Source organism: Camellia sinensis, chromosome 10 (genome assembly GCF_055761805.1).
Source record: "Camellia sinensis isolate YWXY chromosome 10, ASM5576180v1, whole genome shotgun sequence".
NCBI classification, from domain to species: domain Eukaryota; kingdom Viridiplantae; phylum Streptophyta; class Magnoliopsida; order Ericales; family Theaceae; genus Camellia; species Camellia sinensis.
This window is the reverse complement of record NC_138970.1, coordinates 130,634,285-130,657,093: the sequence shown is the minus strand read 5'-3', so window position 1 is coordinate 130,657,093 and position 22,809 is coordinate 130,634,285. Positions and strand designations below refer to the sequence as shown.

The 22,809-nt window shown below is 35.2% G+C and overlaps 1 protein-coding gene across 2 annotated transcripts in view; it reads right to left on the bottom strand.

The window, feature by feature from the left end:
- The window catches only part of LOC114273104 (uncharacterized), a 29,060-nt gene extending 8,999 nt beyond the window's left edge, over nucleotides 1-20,061 (bottom strand). Inside the window, exon 1 of one of the 2 annotated variants that reach the window (XM_082892348.1) lies at nucleotides 19,861-20,061. The gene's annotated coding sequence lies outside the window, so the exon portion shown is untranslated. The remainder of the gene's footprint in view (nucleotides 1-19,860) is intronic. The other variant, XM_082892349.1, reaches the window with a different exon arrangement.
- Nucleotides 20,062-22,809: the final 2,748 nt, after the last annotated feature.

Here is a 22,809-nt window from a genome sequence, read left to right as displayed (position 1 = left end):
TTTTAAGCTAGGGAGTGCTGATGTGGTTCAAATGTTAGTTCAGTTAGTTAGCACCAGTTATGCTGAGTGCTTGTATTCTGTCCCATGCCTATAAATAGGTGTGTAGGCTTCTAATAAATTCAGTTTGGATCAATTTGAGATTGTAGTTACAGAGCTCTAGCTCTTATACCCTATATTTGGGAAATCTCTCTCTAATAAATTCAATTCTCTTGATTTGGTCCGATCAATTTCTTATGGATTCAGACAAAAAAGCATGCAATAGTATTTTGAGATTCTTTTCCTGTTTCTTTTCTTTCCTCTATTGAAAATTCTTCCTCACATTCAACAAACAGTGTAATAGGGAATCCAAGTAAGATGTATGTACAATAATGTTACCAAGGTTCAATGTAGGGGTGAGCATAGTTTGGTTTGATTCAATTTAGGAGTAAACCAAGGACCAAACTGCTACCTAAGATTCCAAGATATTTGGAACCAAATCAAACCATGAAAAACTAGGAACCAAATTAGACCGAACAAGTAAACTGCAATGGTTCAGTTTGGAACCACAAGTTTTTAGAAACCTTGTCATCATCACAACATGATAACAAAATATTGCTCACAACCTACTCAAACATCAAGTAATATGCCATCAATTTACAAACAAGAATGGTTTAGATGATTGTTTAGAACTAGTTGTACTACTATACAGTGAACATGCTTGCAGAGTAGAGAACTGGTAACTTGTGCACAAAAATGGAAATTTAATTAAATACTTGAGTGTCTACAGTAAGTAATATATATATATGTGTGTGTGTGTGTGTATATCTATTCGGTTTGATTACGTTCCACACCGAAAACGTAACAATAAAATCATGGACCGAGCCATGAAGTATAGTTCACTTATTTTAATAAGTGGGACCAAACTGTGCATTGAGAAAACCAAACCAAACCAGTTAAGATCGAACCGGTTTGCGATTTTTTCGATTTTCTTGCTCAACCCTAGTTATCAACAAGAAACGAAATTGTGTCAAAGAATGGGTTGAGGGGGCACAACCCTTATATAGTCCCGAAAAAAACAACCTTCATAGGGTTGAGGGGAGCAAAAAAAAAAAAAAAAAAAAAAAGAAGCAAAGAAAGCAAGAAAAGTAAAAATAACATGACAAATGTCCAACACTCAAAATACCCTCGAAGAAAATAAAAAAATAGGGAAAAATTCATTTTAGCTAGGAATGGCTCGTTAGCACTTTATCCCCCTGTCTTTTGAAAATAGCCATATACACCCCATGTGACTTTGGATTAAAATGCAACCTTAACTCCGTTAACATTAACAATAAAAAGACAATTATACCATTTATGTCTTCTACTTCTATTTTTGGCTTTCTTTATAAATAAATTTACCTCCATGACTAGGAAAAAAAATTAAAAACATAACACAAAAATCATTTGAGAAACTCGAGTTTTCAAAATATATTTTTTTAACAAACTTAATTTTTAATTTTAATTAGATATTATAATATGTATATGTATATATACCCTATATATAGACACTGTAATTAATTTATGATTTAATTTTTAACTATATATATATGTATATATACATGTTTAATTTAAAATATAAATTGGGTTAAAATTTGAAAATTAGATTAAGGTACTTTTATGATTTAATTTGTTATATATATATGTATATGTTTAATTTAAAATGTTATTAAATAATGTAATTTTATGGTGATAAATTAGGGCATTTAGTTTAATTTATGATTTAATTTGTTATATATATATGAATGCTTATGTTTATTTTAAAATTTTATTAAATAAAAAATTGGGTTAAAAATTAAAAATTAGATTAAAGTAGTTTGATAATTATTTTTTTATAAAAATAAATTAAGATAGGTTAATTTATGGTTTAATCATATATATATATATAATACGTATGTTTAATTTTAAATGTTATTGAATAAGAAATTGGGTTAAAATTTAAAAATAAAAATTCAATAAAGGTAATTTCATGATAATAAATTATAGTGTCTATATGATTTTATATATACACTATGTGGTGAGAAGAGGTGGCTTTGGGTTAGGTTTTTAAGGTAGGTAGAAGATAAAAAAGTAAAACAAGGCTAATTTCGTCTTCTTACATTGAAATTTAATTTTGACTAATTTTTTTTCCTTCTCCACTATCAAAATAGGCATGCGAGACACTCTCCGTTAGTTTGGATGGAAAATCTAACTGTACCATTTTAGTCCAAAACCACATGGGAGGTATGTGGCTATTTTCAAAAGGCATGGGGGGTAAAGTGCTATCAAGTCATACCACAAGGGAGTAAAATAAATTTTTTCATAAAAAATAATCACATTAAACCCTTGAAATTCCGCAATGACGTGCAATTCCAAAAAATGTTGCTTTCTCATCATCTGTCATCATCAATTATTATAAATCCCTACCTTTTCCCCCAATAACTACAGCAAAATCATCCATGAAAATATAAAAAAGGGCCAACATTTTTGCGCCAAAACAATTTTGTTTCCTAGTGTAGGGGGTCCAAAATCAATAGTAATAATAGTATCACTTGGAGAGGCAAAGTTATGCTAATGAGTCAACAATCTTAGGTAACTGGAGAGTGAGGGGGTGAGGGTAGAGTAAGTGGTTCAAGAGAAGAATGTGGTAGTGGAGCATCTCCCTAGGTGGCCAAATAGAGTGATGACACGTGTCCAAGAGAATCACACGGAATATTCCCTGTCCTGAACTACCAAGCTTCAGTTGACATGTGTCTTTCTGCATGTACTATCTATTAGGAACGAACCTCAGCATGTAATGTGCCACTGTTTAGTACAAATCTCAGCAGGTGTCGTTTTTGGTATGAACCTCAGAAGGTGCCATTTTTGGTACTAACTGCAGAAGGTGAACCTACTTCGATGGTACCCTCTGCGGTGGTACTTGTTGCAGCACCCTCCTTCTCAATTCAATTTCCCAAGGCACATATTCTCAACACTCATGACCTGCTATCAGTCATACTTGTGTCTACCTCAGTGACTCCTCTACCCTTAGCCACCTAACCACAAACTCCCCATCTTCTCAGGGCAGAGGCCATAGCCAAGCCTATTCTCAGCCATGTTGTGCCTTTGTACCAAGCCCAAGGGGGCTTCCTTGTTCCTGCCAGTGCGACTGAGGCAAGTCTATAACTTGGCTAATGGAAAAGGAGTCTCTTACTTTCAGGCTACCCTACTCCCATCTTCGTGGTGTTGCCACGATATACTAGTACCTTCGGGGCCTGTTATCAGCTCCAACCACTAAGCTTTAGTGCCTACTATCAGTGCCAAACTAGTAAGCTTTGGGGCCTGCTATCCGCGTCAAACTAGTAATATTTTGGGGCCTGCTATTAGCGCCAAGCATTAGTCTCTGTTTGCAGAGAGGAAGCCTCCCCCGAAGGCTACTATCACCTTGGGGAGTCTTGCCTCACCTCGGCGACTTTTCCTCAGCAAGTGCACTTCAAGTACTGTCTCAAAGGCGGCAACGCCGCAATGACCTTCTAATGGGGTAGTGGCACCGCAATGGCTTAACTCAACTACTGGACCGCGGTGATTAGTACCTCAACAAGTTCCCTCGAGTACTTTCACCACAGATAGTCCATTTGGATTCAATGGGTCGAACCTAGTTCAGCCTTCTTGTTGGCCCACTTTCCTTGGGCTTTGGCCCAAGCTCATTTAATCATCATTAATTGTCTAATCGAGGCAACCTCGGAAGTCGGATCAATACTTAGAATTTTTGTCCTTCTACACCTAGAAGACCAAAATGAAACATTAGTGGAATACCAAAACTCTAATGTTTCTACCAAGCTGCATAGAAACGCACCACAATACTACAAAACATACTAAATAATGAGTTATTCTGACACCAGTTAGGAATATCCAACAATAGTCATTTCCATTTGTCTTTTTTGTCAAAAGAACAGATTTGAGAACCCAAAAAAAAACACATCATATATTTATTATAAAATGTGTGAAACTAGAAAGGAAAATAAGAGAGAGAAAGAGAGAGAGAGAAAACAAGTATGATGAAGTCACACATTATATTTATATATTTCCATAAAGTACCTAATTAAAAAAAAAAATGAATGTCACCTCAAAAAATAAATAAATAAATAAAATCATCCATAATAATAAAATTTGCCCTTCTGTATGTTTTTTCTCATAATGGAAAACCCCCATCCCCAACTAGGCCTTTAAAGCTTTTGTGTTTTGTGCCTCTAATATTCATAGATCTCTTTTAGAATTTTTAGAGCAAAAAGCAAAACTGCATCTATGTTTTCAATTATTTTAATTAGCAAGAATGCAATAAAATATAGGTTATAGTTTTTATTTCTAAACATCTCTAGACGTTTCCAAATTCTTTTTTCATTTCCCTTACGTTTCCAAAACATTTCCAAGCTAGCTAAACGACATACTGAAACAAAATTTTAATCCTTGCATTCTTCTTAGGTAACAACTTCCCTCCAGAATTGGACTTAACAGACCCCTTAGAAGGCATCATCTCATTACTAACCTCAACCCCATATCCACTTGCCACCAAACTTAAATCATTTGCTGATTGTAGACTATCAGCAGACAGAATTTGCTTGGGTTTTGCATGTTTGACATTTTAGACTTTTTAACATTGGCAATGATGCAGTCCTTAATGCCATCTTTTTTGTGCAAATGGCATAGGTGATTGGGTTTGGTAAACTTTCACTAACAGAACCTTATTAGGAAACACATGGAAAGAAAATAACTGATATTTGTTCATCATTTTCATCCATTTGATTTGATTGAAAACATGAAGAAAATGATCTCTATCCAAAAGTCGGAGATTTGGTAGTGAAGGGAAATTTTAATGGCAACTTTACCATTCTAATCCTTCTTTTCATCAAAGGATGGAGAAAAAACATTCTATGGGCTATTATTCCTCCATAAATGTCCCTTTATTCCCTTTCCATGAAAATATTAGTACAAAACTTTTTTTCTTTTCCTTTTGGTTTTTTAATTTTCTTTGCACACTTCTAGGATGCTGTGTAGCCATTTAATTTTCCTCCTTCTATCAATATCTCCTCTCATTAGTCTTGTCCAGGTTTGGTACTACTATATACTTCATAAGTAATTAAAATTTTTCCTTTTCAAGTTCAACCACATTTAGTTAAAAGAATCAGCAATTTCCAGATTTTGACAATGTGAAATAGTTTTAGACTACTACATAACACTGGTGTTTGACATAACTGGATTTTCTTAAATTTTCTGCTCATAGGACTGTCACCAAAATACTTTCCCAATTGATTAAAAAAATGTGCGCTTCCTTATCACTTATTTCTGGTCATCAGCATCTCAATTGGGTAGCTTGGCAGCACACTAATAAGATTACAGAATAACTAACCCTGAGCAGTAACTAAATAAACAGAGGAAAGAAAAGCTAATCCTAAGTTCAAATGGAATTGGGTATGTGTTATGGGTGCAGATAAGTATGTACATCTCAAATTGGTCTAACCTCCAAATTTTAGCGTATGACCACTGTCTAATTTTATAAGTTTCTGGTTTTTTTTGTTTACACTCTCTGGATGAGGGAGGAGTCCGTGACGTAACTGGTCTTGCATTGAAATTGGAAAGTAAGACTTTATTGGTAAACCATATTTGAGAAATACTATTCAACCGGCATATGTCTCAAATCCTTCTATGTCAGCCACCAACTTATCAAATGGCAAGCATGTCTGAAATATATACCAATGCCAAAAATTTCAGACATGAGTAGTTCGCTTGCTATGAACTGTCCATTTAGCATATAGCTAATCGTTGGGAATTTCTAAAAGATTATGTTCTGCCTGAAAAAGGAACAGTCTTCCCATTATAGAGGTACAGCTAGCAGTATGAATGTTGATTTAGTTCAAGTTTTTCCATCTTTCATTTCTTACCCGATTACAATAGAACTATCCTTTTGCAATGGTGGGAATTTGACGCTCCGAATCCATCAACTCATCAAACTAATATAATTTTTTCAGTCATGATTTAATAAAACATAAAAATCAAGAATTTCCTAAGATATAAACCCTGTCCTTTTGTGAAGCACGCTCTTTTTTTTTTTTCTTTTTTTTTTTGTGCTTTTTTTTTAACATCCTTATGTGAAACTGAAAATTAAAAATATCGAAAACATTACTGCACAATCAAATTTAGTAAAAATTATAACACGGTCTTGGGTAGAACTCGCCCCAAAAGCTAGCTATTAAGGTAAGGGTGGCCTCACGCTTATATGCTTAATATTACTTTAGTACTCAGGTGATGTGGGACTTCGCTTCACACCCTCCCTCACACCGAGCATGCTTACTCAGCGGGCCAAGGACACGCACCCTACCCATCCTTGAGTACTCGACCCTAATACCATGTTACACAGTCTTAGATAGAACTCACCCCAAAAGCTACCTGTTAAGGTGAGGGTGCCCTCACGTTTATATGTTTAATATTACTTTAGTACTCAGGCGATATGGGACTTCACTTTACAAAAATATCCATTATATATTAGCCAAGTACATTACACTGACACCCCCTTTGTTCTTCCAAAATCACACTAGTACCCCCTCTATTACTTGAAATCACGCTGCCTACCCCTATTAAATGACTCCATTTGCTGCTATGGCGAATTTACCATGATATCCCCCATTAATTTAATGGGTTGTAAAGAGTGAAATGAGTAGAAGGGAAAAGACAAATATGCCCTTGTGAGATAAAGGATCTATTTATAACGATTTACGCTCTCACTCTCTTACATATCTCTCTCTAAAACGTAGAAGGCATCTTTAGAACTAGATCTCTCTCTCTCTCTCTCCCTCCCTCCTGGGCTCTCGTTTTCATCGTTTGTTCATCGTGAGAAGTTGAATGGAGGGAATCAAAGAACTTAACAAGGAAGAAACAAAAGATCAAACGACGAGTTCAACGTAAGAATCAACAAGCAAGGTATGAAAATCAAGGGTTTCTACGATTTGATTGTGACATTTTTGGTTTTCTATGGAGTATGACGTTTTTGATTTTTTGGGATTGTAAAAAATTAGAGTTCTTTACGATTGCAAAGTTCAGGGTTTTTCGATTGTAAAAATTAAGCGGGTTTTTCTATGAATGGAAGGGCATTTTGGTTTTATACAATTCGATTGAGAGAATTTTTGGTTTTCTATGATGCATGAAGCTTTCAATTTTCTGGGATTGTAAAAAATTAGGGTTCTTTAAGATTGCAAGGTTTAGGGTTTTCCGATTGCAAAAATTAAGGGGTTTTTTCAATGAATGGATGGGGTTAATCTGATATTTTAAAATGGGCTTTTGATTTTCTAAAAAATCATTTTGAGTTTCCTCTCTTCCCCTCTCTTTTGGGCTCTGGGAAAGGAGCTAATAGGGAGTTCCCGACCTCCCGTTAAGAGGACAAGAGTGAACCTTTAAACGATTTACATGTTGTATATTATGTCACTATATATGTGAGTATATATACAAATGTATTAACAATGAAAGTAAACGATTTTCCATGTTGTATATATGTCACTATATATGTGAGTATATATATATAAATTATGAAGCACGAACATGGACACCGACACCGGACATGGTAATTTTCAAAAAATGGGGGCACGGACATGGCGAGGGGCACGGCGGTTTTTTTTTTTATATATATATATATTTTTATGTGTTATGTAGATTCATATTACATTCATCCTAAATCAAAATTAACAAACACTAACATAGTAACATTAATTCAATAAATACAACCACTAAATTTAAACAAATTAATAGATTATTCATTCACAAAGTCATAATAAAAGATAACAAGAACTAAGACGAAAAGGGGAAAACATCAACATCCAACAATATTCTTCACAAAAGCATTAAATAAGAGAGACAAAAAAAAAAGAGAGCCCCGCCTTGTCCCATGCCGTGTCCCAATATGGACACGCGTGTCCCGTACATGTCCCCGGCGTGTCCGTTTGTCGGACACCGTCACGGCACCGATTTTGGAGCGTCCATGCTTCATAGTATATAAATGTACTAACAATGAAAGTGCAATGTTGCTAGTCAAGCTAATGGAATAAATTATAAATAAAAAATAAAATAAAAATACAAGTTGAAAAACCAGTTAGTGGATGATTAAATGTATAAAATACATTTTGAGTGGTATGAAATATCTTTTGTGGTATTCTAGGAAGTGATGATTTAAGTGGAAATCACATTGGGTATTAAGGTTGCCTACTTGATGAAATTCTGGGGCATAGAATTGGAGGTGATATAGTTGAGGCTTCTGATTATTTTAGGTTTTTTTTTATCCCTTTTTTTTATTTTGAAGAAATTACAATTTGTTTGGTTAAGTTTTCAGAATTATTATTATTTTTTTTAATTTTTTTTTTTTCAAGAGATGGAAACTGTCAACAGAAATAAACACCCAAAAAATAGTTTAAATTTTTCAAAATCAATTTTTTCCTCAAAAAAAGAAAAAACCATATGAAAATGAGTTTTTTATTTTTTAGCAAACTAGCTTTTAGTTTTTTGGAATAAATAAATAAATAAATAAAAATTGAAAACTCAACCAAACAGAGTGTTAGGCTTTATTGATTCATTTTCTACGATGGATTGTACGAAGAAAACTGTTTTTCCATATTTAAGTTAGGGGTTTTTTTTGTTGATTTCTCAATGTGTCTAATGGAGTTTTCTATGCATATGTATTGCTTGTTTACAGTGACAATGGCAACAGTCTTTGATATATTGCTTCACTATGATAACAAGGTGCACAGAATAGTGTGTGTGGATCCCAACTATTATAGCCACATTATGTTATTGGCTGATATATATGAACTTGAGTTGGGTAGCCTGTCTTCTTCAGTGGCAGCGACAATCAAGGTTTTCCACATTCCCCCAGGATCACTTCATAGAGTAGAAATTGCTACTGATATGGATTTATTGGATTTAAATGCTATACTCCAAGTATGAGTCAAATACCATTAAATATTGAGGTTGATCAGTGCACAGCTACAATATTAAGTGAATCAGGGAATGGTAATGGTGTAGGGAATGGGTTGGGTGTTCGTAAAAGATCTGAGAATGTTCCTGTCTTAAGTGTTGATGATGATGATGATGATGACAATGATGTTTACAGTAGTAGTGAACAAAGTACTGATGATGATAGCCACTGTAATTGTCAATCATTGTGTGATGATAATTGTGGAAGTGATGACATGTTATCAGATTCTGAATCTGATAATAGTGATGGATCTCAATCTAGTGGTAAGGGTAAGGGTAAGTGTAAGAAAAGACAGTTCGAGCTTGGCATGCTATTTCCTAGTATTGACATGTTTAGAGATGCCTTACGGGACTATGTTGCTCAAGAAGGGTTTCAGCTTGTATGGGACAAGAATGAGAGAACAAGGATTTCTGCTCACTGCGGTAGCCAGGGCTGTCCGTGGAGAATTCATGCCTTTCTATTGCCTGATGGCATCACTTTTAAGATCAAAACATATATAGGTAAGCATGTCAGGCATGGAAGCAATTACAATGTTCCTTCAGCTTGGATAGCCAAGGCACTTGAAGAAAGATTGAGGGAGAATCCTGAGACTAATCTTAGTGACATGAGAGCCACATCAAAGCATATATTTGACATTGAGGCTAGAATGAAATTGTACAGGGCAAGAAAAAAGGCCCTCAAGGAGATTCAGGGTAATCATGGAGCTTCTTATGGGAAGCTTCCCGTGTATGCTACTGAGCTTAGAAGGAGCAATCCTGGTACCTTGATAAAAATTGAGAGAGACATTGAACAACCCCAACCAAATCCCTGTTTTAAGAGATTGTTTGTTTGCCATCAAGCAATGAAAGTTGGCCTTCTTAGGGGGCGTAGACCCTTTATTGGTGTTGATGGGTGTCATCTCACAGGCCCATATGGTGGAGTATTACTCTGTGCAATTGGTTTAGATGGCAATGACAAGTTGTTTCTAATTGCAGGATCGTGGAAAGTGAAACAAGAGCCAATTGGTCGTTCTTCTTCAACTACTTGCATGATTGTATAGGAACCACTCCAGAAAATAGACCATTGACATTTGTGTCAGATGGCCAAGAGGTATGCTTGTAATTGAGGACACTTCTGTTTATGCTTGTTCTATTATAATTCTCCTCGCATGTTTGCTAATTGTTTTCATTTATGTATTTTCGTAGGGTATTCCTCATGCTATAGCTGAATTTTTTTTCCTGGTTCTAAGCATCGTCAATGTTGCTACCATCTTTTCAATAACTTCAAGGTTGTCCATCCTGGTATTCCATTGACCACCTATTTTTGGAGAGCTGTAAGAGCTCCAAATGAAGCTGCATTTAGAAAGGTGATGGATGATCTGAAAAATGAATCTGCTACTGCACATAAATGGCTAATGGATATGCCATTAACAAGCTGGGCCTGCCACAATTTTGATCATGAATCCAAAACTGACAATTTCACAAACAAGCTCACTGAGTCCTTCAATGATTGGATTATTGATCTAATGCAAAAACCCATATTGACAATAGTGGACTCTTTGCAAAGGAAGCTAATGAAATGGGTTCACAAGAGATTAAAGCAAGGTTGTACATGGTATTCACTGGTCACCCAAGACACCAAGAGGAAGCTAGATATGCTGCAGCAAGAAGCAAGGCAACGTGACATTTTATTTTCCGAGGGTGATGAATTTGAGGTAAATGAGGGCACTTCTACGTATGTGGTGCTTCTTAGTAGGAGATCTTGCTCGTGTAGGGTTTGGGATCTTTGTGGAATTCCTTGTAAACATGCAACATCAGCAATCAATTACAAGAAAATGAACATAGAAGAATTCTGCCATGACTACTTCACCAAACAAAGGTATTTACAAACATATGATATGATTGTTCATCCTATGCTTGATGAGTCCATGTGGCCAGCAGCTATGGGTGATCCCTTAGGACCTCCACCACTTCGTCGTCAACCTGGCCGACCCAAGAAGAAAAGGAGAGAGGCAAATGAAGGGATACCTTCAACACAAGAGGAATTAGCAGCTGGAAGTGGGAGGTCTGCTGAAATAGGGAAGGAGAGGTCTGCTGGAATTCGGATGTCTATGCTTGGAAATTCTGCACCTGGAGTGTCTGCAGTTGGTGGTTCTACACTTGGAAGTTCCAACACAATCTAGAGTGATTGGAAGTTCTGAACCTGAAGTGTCTGCAGTTGGTGGGTCTACACATGAAGTTCCAACACAATCTAGTGTCATTGGAAGTTCTGAACCTGAAGTGTCTGCAGTTGGTGGGGCTACACTTGAAGTTCCAACACAATCTAGTGTGATTGGAAGTTCTGAACCTGAAGTGTCTGCAGTTGGTGGTTCTACACTTGAAGTTCCAACACAATCTAGTGTGATTGGGAGGCCCCCACATGGAGAAGGCACATCAGCTAGGAGATCATCTTCACCTTCAGAATGGTCACTATTCTGATGGCATTGCAGTTTTTTTTTTAACTGAGATGGTATTGCAGTTTGAAGACCTTAATTTAGCATATCTTTTTTGTTTGGCTATACATGAAGGATAATCATGCTCAGATAATATTGGAATATTGTGGGCATTGTATTGCACTAACTCAAACATCTTTGTCCACTTCTTTGGACCCTTTCTAAGTGTGGGCTTTATTTTTTATTATTTTTTTCTTTTTTTATTGCCAACAACACAATATTTTATTAAAAAAGAAATGAAGTACAAAAGAGGACAAGGAGTCCTCAAAAAAAAAAAAAATACAACTCAACGCAAAAGAAAACAAGAAACTAGACATCGTACACTGACACCCAATCCCTAAAGATCAAAAAGAGCAGAAACTCTTTTAAGGGGAGAAGCCACCAAAACCCAAAAAGATGTCAAAAGACAGACTGTATCCCGCAAGTGATTAAAATCCCAAATTTGTCTTCAAAGATACTTGTACTTTTTTCCAACCAAATGACCAAAAAAATTGCAACAACCACACAACGCAATTGCACTTTTGCCCTGCTTTTGCCGCCCAAGCCTCTCAAATCAATCAAAATCTTGTGGGCATTCACTTCCGGGGCCACCCACAGTGAATTTCCCACAAGAAACAGTCTATGCCATAAACTCAAAGCCACGGGGCAAGACAAAAATAAATGATTCAGAGACTCCCCATCTCTTTTGCACATAATGCACCATTGAGGATGTAGATAGTGATTAGGCCCCCTTTTTTGCAAGGTATCATTGGTCAAAATGTTTCCCAGAACCATCGACCACATAAAAATCTTCATCTTGAGAGGAACAAAATGCTTCTAGATAGAAAGGAAAAAAAAGAACACTCAAATTGTCAGAAGAGAAAACCCCTCAAGAATGAAGTAGCCAAACCCTCTTATCACACACATTTGGAGTCAAAGAAAATTGATCAATCTGGGACAGCAAAAAAATCAACTCCCCTGTTTCCCCTATCATTCAGATTTTTGAAGAAATTAAAATGCCAAGAAAGCAAACCCATACTGGAGTATGCCAAAGTGGCAACGGAAAGATTATGAGAACGGGCATTCAAAGGAAGAATCAACCACCCAAACATCCTCCCAAAACCGAAATTTTTCCCCATTTCCACCCTCAAGGAAAGAAACATAGACCAAAATGGGAAGATACAAGAGATTGATTTCTAAGGAGATCAACTATTACCCCTACTGACCACCTGAGCGTCTCTACCATTAACTTGAAACACCATACCTACTTTTAATAACAGAATGACACAGAGAATCACACTCATTTGGAAATCTCCATAACCACTTACCAAGTAAAGCAATGTTCCTGGCCCCAATATTACCAATGGTTAAACCCCCTTTCTCCTTAGCAAGTGAAACCGTTTCCCAGTCAACCAAATGATCCTTTTTGCCTTCATCCTTCCCTCCCCAAAGAAAATCTCTCATCAATTTTTCCATCTTCATCACAATAGTGTATGGGAATACCACTCAAAACTTCCTTTACCAGAGTATATCCCCACCCTTTTGAAAGCGAAGATCTCCTCCATCCATCCAACCTATTGCCAATCTTTTCTACATCTAGGTTCCGAAAAGACTTATTCCTCAAATTAACCCCCAACAGCAGACCCAAATATTTGAACAGAAGTTTCTCGATACTACACCCTAAAATACTCGCTATTCTCTAAACTTGATCTTGTTGTATGTTAATGCCCACAATGCAGCTCTTTTTTTTTCTTTTTTCTTTTTTCAGATTACACTCGAGACCCAAAATAACCTCAAAAATTCTCAATAAAGATAAATAAATAACAAACTAACCCACCTTATTCTCCTCCCCTGAAAAAAAGAATATTGTATAGTCCACATACTGCAAATGGGACACAAATCCCATCCCTCCCAACCTTAAAACCGTCGACTAAACCTATCTCTCAAGCCCTATCTATCATTCTTCCCGACACATCTACCACCAAGATAGAAAGAGGGAGTGGATACCCCTACCTTAAACCTCTAGAACCCTCAAGAGATTTTCCTGGTTTCCCATTAACAATAATTGACATGCTGCATGATGAAAAACACCCCCAAATCCACCTCCTCCACCTTTTCCGTACAATTTTCTTTGCATCACATATTCCAGAAGATGCCAATTAACTTGATCATATGCTTTCTCAAAATTAACATTAAAAATGATCCATTCCTTCCTTAGACCTCTATATTCTTCCACCGCTTCATTTTCAACTGAAGCTAAAATCTGTGGACCCTTCACTAAAGCTCCCTGAACTAAAGATGTTGTATCCCTCAATGATGTCCTTAATCTCTTTGACAAAACCTTTCCCAAAATCTTATAAAGGGATGTAACCAAACTAACAGGTCTATAACCACTAATTTTAATTGAGTTCTATTTTTTGTAATCAAACATATGTTCTCTTTTCATAAAACTCTGCAAAGACACTCACCGAATCCCCTTTCATCACCTCCAAAATTTTTAAATACTACTATAGACAACCTATCTAGTCATGTAGAGCTTCATCTGTTTCACACTCAAAGATTGCTACCCTAAATTCCATCTCCTCAGAAGGTCTTTCCAAACATCTTGCACTTTCAACCATTACAGGCATCCACTGCTCAAGGCCCTTGATCCCCAACCTCACCATAATAGGCATCCATCACTAACAATTTGTTCCTCTCTATCCACCATAGCACCTCAATTCACCTCAGGTCTTTTAATGAACTTCTTTTTCCTTTTCCCATCCACAATCTTATGAAAGAAATTGGGAGTGCCTTTTGCCTCAAATCTGGGAATGACCCTTCCCACCCCAAAGAGAACAAAAACCGATCCAATTTGCTACACACCAAATTCTCCTGAAGATTAGACCACGTAAACCTAACATTAAAAAAAGGAGGATCAACCAGATCACACTCCCTTATGAATGAGTCAAAATCCCTTATACTTCTGTTAGTTGATGTCCCATTGAGTTTCTCCAACACCAATTGAACCACATAAAGTATCCTCCCACACACCCACATGGAAAACATAACCCATACAATCCAACTAACTCCTCCTACCATTCCCCTCTCCCAGAAGGTCTATTAGGTCTATAAACCCCAGTCAACCACCGTTGATTATTGCCATGATTTCTAAACCTAAATGATAAAGAAAACTCCCCCAAAACAATCTCACAATCTTAAAAAACTCTCTCATCCTATATAATCAAAATTCCCCCAAACATGCCACAAGATGGCAAAGAAGCCCATTTCCTACACCTAAACCCCCAAATACTCTTAATAAATTTCCTATCACACTCCTCCACTTTAGATTCTTGGAACATTACTAAATCTGGTTGATACATTTTTAAAATTTTCTAATGACCCCTCTCTTTTTCCTAGATTTCAAATCTTGCACATTCCAATTGAGAATCTTCATTAAGAACCATCATCACTCCTAACCTCCTTTGGACAACCCTTATAATTGATGCTGCTCACCAAACTTCTCAACTCTTTTGACTCTTCTCCTACTACTACTACCTCCTTGATTCCGAAAGCCCACCCCTCTACTGACCACTCTCTCTCTTTGCTAATCGGATTCTTACTCCCCCAAACTCTTACCAAAGATAAATCCATTGTTTGGAGCAATTGCTTAAATTAGGGCACCTTTTCCTCCCCCAATGGACAAGACACATATTTACTCATCTCTCTCTACCATCTTTCAGTTTCCTTCCTCTCTCTTGTGATTAGAAGAGATCCCGCAATGATCATCATTCTCCTAACCCTTTGTATTAACAGCATTTATCAGTTGAAAATTAGTAATAGAAATTCCCTTGGTGGTCATTCGGGGTCCTAAATCCACCCCTTGGTTATCATTCCACCTAGTAAAGAATTAAAGAGGAATAACTGGCAAATAGACTAAAGAATCATAAACCCACCCCCCATCCCTTTGATTAAGACAACTTGGAAGAATTTGAGCACGCCTCACAAGAGACGAAGAAAATGTGATTTTGTGAAGAAATTGTGTTGTGATCCAAAGAAAACACCTTTTCAAAAGAGTCTTGAACCCTTTCGCCTTTCTCCCTCTAGTGCACCCCTTGAATAGTGTTAAGACTTCATCCTCGTTGAATCTCTTATTAAGTTGGAGATCAAAATCTTTGTAGTCCACAACCTAGTGAACATTGACGCAATTAGAATCTAACTCTATGATCAATCTCTTGGAAGATTTGTGATCTTCCAGAGCTTGCAAGACCTTGTGAGAGTTAAAACAACCCGATTCTAGGTCTGAAATCACCTTTTCAGCGTCATTTTTTGCTTCAATATCAAACAATTCCAAATCAATCTCCTGGTTACCTTTTTTCTTGTGCCAGATTTCCATTTGATCTATCGACCACATCTGCAAGCCCTAGTTGCATCTCGTTATTGCTTAAATTGCCCTTCATTGATCGATTATATGAATTCAACCAAACTAAACCAAACCAAGCCTTATGTCCCATCCAAGGTTATGAAAAGCGGTAGCGGTCGCCGTAATGGTGGCGGTGGCGCGATTGCGGTTGCGGGGTGTAAAGGTCGTAGCGTAACGGTTGCAGTAACTGGAACTGTGAATTTTTTATTTTTCGCACAATTTGAAAAAAATTTACTGATACGCACATTTTTTTTCCATGATCATATTTATTGGGTTCTAAAATAAATATTGATTAATTTTTATAAATTTTTAAGTTTGATCCAATATATTTCATATTTTTAAATCACTATAAACTGAGTTTTTTACATTTTATTTTAATAATTAATGACTTTATATTATACAAAAAATCAATCACTAACTATTATATATAAGATAAACAATGACAAAAGTAAGAGAATAAATAAAAGCCTAAATATATATATATATTAATCAAGCCAAATAGATAATGACCACACTTATTATTATTATTATTATTATTATTATTATTATCAAACAATATATAGATAGACACACACAAACAAAATGGTTGAGTGATAGCAGCTGAATAGAATAGCATAGGTCTTACAACTTCAACAAATCAATAACATGATGTTCATCTTCCCTATTCTCTCTCTCTATCTCTTGTTCTTTCATCTTCCCTCTTCTCTCTCTATCTCTCTTTCCCCATTTTCAACTTTTTTTTTTTTTTTTGTGTTTTCAAAATAAGCAATTCGAAACCGTTACGTAACGGTGCGTAATAGGCTGTTACGGCACTGTTACGACCGCTATAGCAGCCACTACGGCCGATACACCTATGAATCTCAATCACACTGCAAAAGCAGCCGTAACGGGTGACAGTAACTACCACAACCGTTACCTAACGGTTGCGGCCGCTTTTTAAAACCTTGGTCCCATCAAATGACGTTGGCTACATGAATCCTTCTTCTCCACTCGACTCTATCATAGGCCATTTGGTTAGTCAAAATAAAGAGATTCATATCTCTATTTACTACACAAGCCCACGTCAATCTAGGTCTGCTCCTTCCCCTAACACTTCCATTTGCCGTCACTATATCGCATCTCTTCACTACTGCCTCTACTAGTCTCCGTTGTATATGACCAAACCATTCTCTTTCAGCTTATCTTCTATCGGTGTTACTCCTACTCATTCATGAATAGACTCATTTCAAACTCTGTTTTTTCTAGTCTTACCACACATCCACCTTAGCATCCTCATCTCAGCAACACTAATCTTATTTACGTGTTGTTTCTAAGTTGCCAACATTCCGTCCCACACAATATCGCTGGTTTAAAAGCCGTTCTATATAACTTTCATTTTAGTGTAGTGGGTATTCATTTATCGCAAGTGCCCTAGATGCACTCCTCCACTTAAGCCACTCCGCCTTAATTCTATAGACCACATCTGCTCCAATCTCCCTAACCGTTGTGATAGTCGATCCTAGATAACGAAAATGTTCACTCTTAGGTAGTTCTTGATTCTCAATTTTCACTTCCCCTCTATTTCCATTGTTACTGTTACTAAAATTACACCACATAACAAATTTCTTCTCTCCATCCTTTCAATCCTCACTCCAACACCAAAAGGATCTCGTATCTGTGAAGCTGTTAGAAAAATCAACCTGGAATGATCCAAATGTTGATTGTTTCTGAATCACTCTCCCTTTTTTCAGCCCCAACTCGATTTTCTAAAAATAACGAAGTAACCTTTGCATCTAGGTTAGGCTCACTATGGCTTCACCTTACCACTAGGTCTAATAAAGATACAATTTTGAGCCTAACTTAAAGGTCTAACCTCCAATGCCCTCTTCTCATTAAGGTCTATCTACTTCTCAGTGACCCTGTGCTTCTCCAACCTTTGAGACCTAACATGCATCTTGGAATCATGATACTCTAAGTGATTTCTAACATCTCTCTTACTACGCGTCCTTTGTGTCCCCCTGTTGTCTTCCCCAATCGTTTTCCTACCTCCTTGACTTTCTGGTGAGAAAGGCGAACACCTCCATTATCCGTGATGTACAATGTCTCAGACCGGTGATGACAAGGCCTTTAATCTAATTGTGACAACTTTATCATGCTCCTTCACCGTTATCTCCACTGGGATAAAACCATTCTCGCATCCCTTCACCTTCAATCTACCTTCAAACAACAAGTTTTTGGTTCTTCAATCAATCCTTGTCCCCCAAGAAACTCAACCCTCTCCTTGTTATCACACAAAAATAGAGCTTTGTTGATTTGAAATGGCCGTAAAGTGGAAAATCCTTCGAATTCCGTGTTTAAAATTTGTCGACTGTGTGTCCATCTAGTACATAAGTTTTGTTCTAGTACATAACACCATTCTCTCCCAGTCTGAATTTCAAAATTTGCCATAATTTTTTAAATGTGAACCCTTGAGCACTTCAGCGTAAGACCCTACTTTGTTATTCTATGAGTTAAGTGAACTCCTCTGCTTCTCTGACAAGCTGGTTCCTCTCCCAGAGCTTTCCTTACAAAATTTAGACTATCTCTCCATACAGTAACTTATCCAACATAGATCCCATTTCCTTCCATCCTTGATCATTGATCCCAGTCGAAATGATAACATTTAATCTTCTTATCCTTGATGCCCATTTGGAAATCTCCAAAAAGTCTCCTCTTTTGCTTGAGAATTTTTGAAAGAAAAAAAAAAAATTTATAGAACTATTTATGTACTTTATGGATAATTAACCATCTTCGATCCTTTTACTAACCTCTATAAATGCTTTTAACGCCCCCAGATCTATTTCCATTGTATAGCTTTGATACCTATTCCTTCCGATGATTTTTGCTAGCTCCCCATTCTATTCATCGTTAATCATGACAATGATGATTTTGTGTTCGATCTTCATCTCAAGGATCACTCCTTGTACCTTCTTTCCATCTTTCTACTATGCAAGAATGTTTCTCCACTTCTTTATTTTTGTTTAAGTGGGCAATTTTCACAACAATACATACATGTGCATTTAGTTTTGGATGTTACTTTTTTAATGTAACTCAATGAACAACCTAATGGATGTTACTTTTTAAACATGGATGAAAATTAATAGATTTAATTCAATGTTGGCTCAGCTTTTATGTTTTGATTCTCAAAATTTTGATGTTTGATGATTTGAGAAAATGTTGATTGAACTTATATTTATAAATATAAAGGTTGTGAACTTGTGATGTTGTTTGATTCTCAATGCGTGTTATATTTGTTTGACCTTCTCACTTTCAACATATATATATATATATATTTAGTTTGGCTATTTTTATTATGTTTCAATCACGTTTTGCGCCCCTTATTGAGAACTCAAGTTTCGCGTAAGTTTGGTTAGTTTGATCGACCAACCTGGTCAAAATCACCGTCACATTAAAAATCATCCCGGGGCAAGGGATTCATTTGGCTCTCACGCTCAATTATTTATTTATGGTAAATTCTCATATCTTTTTTTTTTTCTTTTTTAATGTAATGAGCCTATCCTCTCGAACCCACCCACCTACCATGTTAGCAAACTTACCGTTGGGCCAAATCACACTTTTATTACAAAAATTCAAAATTTTAAATAAAATAAAAAAAAGTACTAGAGTGATTGATTGCAAAAAAGTTGACACTAAAAAATCAATACCGAGCTACCCAAAAGAAAAACTGCATTAAAATTAAAAATAAAAATACCAATGAAACAAAAGAAGAAAAGAAATTTCAAAATAAGGTGGGTTTCAGATTGTGAATCAAAAAAGAGTCATTTCAACCAATTCAGATATAAATTCAATTGGTTCAGTAATTCAGATAAGCCCAACATCCCAAAAGACTCAAATATATTGTGTAGTTCAAAATAGCGCATAGTCAGGATCAGATTCAAAAGCAAAGCAAGAAAATTATGCAGAAACGAGGCAAGGGAATAAGAAATAGAGAGATTGAAAAAAGAGTGTGCAATTGAGAGAAGACGAGGTTTGAGTCGTTACCCCCTTTTTGTTTGGAGACGCAGAGTTTGGAGTTTGGCGCCTTAAGAAGATATCTCTCTCTCTCTCTCGGGCTGGTAGGGACGATTGGCGACGAAGAGAGTAACCCTACTCCGGAATAAGGGCAAATCGTCAGAGTTGTTTGGTTACAGATTGAAACAAATGTTTTATACAGGGAACTTCTATTTGCGGGAGGCTCTATTTACAGACCATCTCTCCTCTTAAAGCATATCGTTAATTAATTTATTTTTTATTACAATTTTAATTTTAACTAAAATAATTACAAAAGACAAATTATGATACACATCATTTGTATAATTACTACTCTCTCCGTCCCAAAATATTAGTCTCTTATTCCATTTTTCATTGTCCTAAAATATTAGTCCCTCTTCTAAAATCAAGTACAAAAATAATATAAATTTCCTATTTTGCCCTTCTTTTAAATTAATAAACAATATAAAAAGTACAATTATGACATTGATATTCTCAAAAAATGTACTATCAAAAGGGTCATTTTGGAAAATCAAATCTTTTCAAATGCAATAATTGTACTATCAAAAAAAGTTGGATTCCCCAAAAGGGACCATTATTTTGGGACGGAGGGAGTATAAAAGATAAGAATGAATATAATACATATCAACAATCTCAAACTTGTTACTTACGTATCTTGTCTGCTAAGAATTCAAAAACCTTAAACCAAAAACCAAAAATCCTTAAATAAATAACCAAAAATATAGTATTATCGAAAATTTTGATTGGATTCAATGAAGGATACATCTAGCAATACTGATCTGGAACAATGGAGCAAGGAAAATGTTGGTTCCGTTTGGCACAACTCTCAAATTATAGTTTCACCCATTGATTTGAGTGTGTTGTTTGTTTTGAGCTTTTAAATCATAATTCTACACCCATTTCTCAAAATTCAATTCAAAACATAATCATTACTTTTTAAAACTCATAACCAAGCACATAATTCAAAATTCTTTTCAAAACTCAATTCAAATCAATAGTTTAATTTTTTAAATGTTTTAAAAATATTTTAATTTTGTTAAGATTTTAAATATTTTAATATTTAAATATGTTACGATTTTTTTAATTTTTTGAATATTTTTAAATATTTTAATTTCAAAATATTACGATTTCAGTTTTTTAAATTTTAAAATATTTTATAAAAATAAATTCAAACTCTATTTTATAAAAATATTTTTAAATATTTTAATTTTTTTTGTTATGTATTTGGTTACGATTTGAGTGTAGAGTTGTGAAAGTAATATGGAGTTTCGAGTTATATGTTTGGTTATGAGTTTTAAAAATAATTTCTTAATTGAGTTTTGTTTTATGTATTTGGTTACGATTTGAGTGTAGAGTTGTTTTTAAATTTAAAATATTAAGATTTTAAATTATTTAAATTTTTTGAATATTTATTTTAATTTTTTACTTATTAAATTTTTTAGATTCTTTAAATTATTTAAATATTTATGATTTAAATTTTTTGAATATTTATTTTAACTTTTTACTTACTAAATTTTTTAGATTCATTAAATTATTTAAATATTTATGATTTAAAATTTTAGAATATTTATTTTGAAAAAAAATTATTTCCTTTGTAGTATTTTTAATTAAAAAATTGATTAATGTTATTTTCTGTTAATAATAAATTTTTTTAATTGAATTTTAAACAGAGTTTAGTTATGAATGTTGATCAGAATTTTCAATAATATAAAAGTAATGTGTTTTGTTTTGAGTTATAACAATTTGAATTAAGTTTTGAAAATTCTTTTCAAAACTCATAACCAAACAAATTTTCTTACTTCACATGTCAAATCAAACTTTCAAAACTCAATTCAACACTCTATTCAAAAACCATAACCAAACAAATTTTCTGCACTCAAGTCATAATTCCACAACTCACAAACTCAAAATACAACTCATACTCTCAAATCATATTTACAAAACTTTACCAAACGCAACCGTTATTTTTTGTTGTTTTTTTTTCGTTTTTGTTCACTTGCTGAGTGGTAAATCGTTGGTATTTGTTCGATTAACCAAAGGCGAATAATATATCAATGTTCGACTAACTAAAACCGAACAAATTGTATTTGTTCGGATTTATAGCGTCGAACATAATCCAATTAATTGGTTTGTAAGTATCGAACAAAAACCATATGTTCGGTTAAAAACAATCGAACAGTTTCATTTAATTTGACTTTGTACTACCGAACACTTACAATTTTTGTTTTTTGGTTTTTCCATAACTCACCTACTGAATCGAAGTTGTTTCCAACTGTGTTGAGCACCACCGACGACGTCTTTGATGAGAAAAACAGTGTTTTGAACAATGGGTGTTCACTAGTTTGAACAGAGAATGGAAGGGGAGAAGGAATATCGTAGGTGGGTGGGTAGGTGGGGTGTGTAAGTGAGTGAGGGTAAAGATGGAAGTGTGTGGGTATATTGTGGTAGGTGGGGTGTGTGAGTAAGGGTAAATATGTAAATTTGTGGTGTGTATTGAGCAAAATATTTATTTACCAAATTATTAAGAGTGTCCCTTTAAAAGTGGTTTGTCTTGAGATAAATTATGGTGTGTAAATAGAGGCTCCCTCTATTTGCACAATGATATTTACTTTTATTACGATTTTATCCTTAATGTTGTGTTTGGTTGGAGGATTAGGGGAGGGATTTGGAAAGGGAAACGGAAAAGGTAGGTGAAGTGTGAATAAAACATGCTTATATTTCACTTAGTTTCACACACTTTTTCCCTTTCCCTATCCAAATCCCCCAACCAAACACAGCATAAGTGAAATTACTATTATGGATATCACACAAAATTCAAATAAACATAACTTCTCATTGTACATCCACATCCACTTCCACATTGAAGCTGCTGAAGCTCACAAGTCCATGATAGTTACTACATTCTTCCATACTCAGTTTGCTAAACCACCACATTTCATC